The sequence below is a fragment of the Numida meleagris genome, unplaced genomic scaffold, assembly GCF_002078875.1.
Source record: "Numida meleagris isolate 19003 breed g44 Domestic line unplaced genomic scaffold, NumMel1.0 unplaced_Scaffold523, whole genome shotgun sequence".
Taxonomy (NCBI): domain Eukaryota; kingdom Metazoa; phylum Chordata; class Aves; order Galliformes; family Numididae; genus Numida; species Numida meleagris.
Genome location: NW_018364739.1, coordinates 1 through 1,587, shown reverse-complemented (window position 1 = coordinate 1,587; position 1,587 = coordinate 1).

The following is a 1,587-nucleotide window of genomic DNA, read 5'->3' as shown; positions in this document are numbered from 1 at the left end:
AGTGCATCTCTCTGCTTCTTCCCTCAACTTTGTTCTCCAAGCTATGGGAAAGATTTGCATCCTGAAGGTCAGCTCACAGCTCTGAAGGACACCTCAGGGAGATGTGTCCGAATGATGGCATCTCATTAAGGGAAAGCCAACTCCTTCCCAGCCTCGCGCATTGCATTTCCCACAGCCCCAGGCAGTCGCTCTCAGCCCCTGTGCACTGCAGTGGGCGATAGACCCATGCCTGGGGAGATGCTTCTCTGCTTTGCTGGAGCTCTGGCTGCAGAGGAGGTGGTTCATGCATCAGACCCCATGGCTCGTGAGGGCAGAGGCGTTTCTGGGTGGCGGCTTGTTCAGGGGAAGGTGTCTGCACCAAAGGGAGTAATGTGGGTTTTTCAGGTGAATTCTTGCTCTTGAAAAAAAAAAAAAAACAAAAAAACAAAAAAAAAACACAGGTTTCTCTTACTTTCCATTCACTCCCTGATCATATCTCTGTGGTCGGCAGATTTCCATCCTGGGAGCTCTTTTCCAGTCTTTTCCGTCTGTGCTTACAGACAGCAGCCCAAATTCTCTGCATTCCTATTTGCTGTCCAGAACCCACCCTGTTTGCAGGGCACTCTCTAAGTGCATGTTCATGGTTTCAAGTGAAAAAGGGAACCTAAGAGAAGTCCAGAGGGTTTACAGCAAGAAAATATATGTTAATAGAAAGTAGAGAGGCTGAATGCAATTTAGGATTCCGTCTTGATGTGCTCAGACTTGATAAATCCTTTTTCTGTTTCTCCCTCTACATCTTTACCATCTCCTAGAAACAGGAACAAGAAAACACAGCAGAAAATCCCTCCTTTGTCCTTCCTTGTGGATAGTCCCCTGTGGTGCAGGGACTTCTCTCTGCAGCGCCCTGGACAGCTCCCCGGGCAGGCTGAGTGCTGAGCCTGGCAGGCGGCAGAATCCCTTCCCCGCCACACAGCCCCTGGGCCACAGCAGGGACCCTGCTCTGCACCACAGCCCTGGGCACCCGCCTGCACCCCCAGCTGCACAGTCTGCAGCCGACCTGGGACACGCAGCCCTCAGGGCTGTGCTCTGATGCTGCAGCAGGGCAGCCCTCATCTGGAGCTGGACTTTTACCATGATAAAGAAACACAGAGTGTATGCAGCGTGATCTGCAATGGGATGTCCAATATTTAGTCATCCCTCCAGGATAAGCAGCTGCACTGACTGCAGCCAGAGACTTACCGAGCCAAGGGCTGTGAGCAATGCTCCTCCAGTGAGCTCACAGCCTGTTCACAATGTACACATCCTGTAATCTCTCTCTCCTTTCTCTTTTCTCTGGTTCAGTTCAGATGTGCACCATGAGTTGCCTGCATGTCAGCTCCAGCTCTGAGCCCTTGGTTCTTCCTTCAGTGGGAAGTCAGCTGCTCACACACAGACACTGGGTGATGACCAAAGTGCCTGGGGTGCTCCTGGATGTGTGCTACTGCTTGTCAACTGCAGTGGAAAATGCCTGAGATAGCCGCTGCCTTCCTGAGCATCAGCTGAGGGTCAGAGAGAGGATACAGGTATTCTTGGCCATCCTTAATGGCAACAGACCCTGTGTTCAGGACA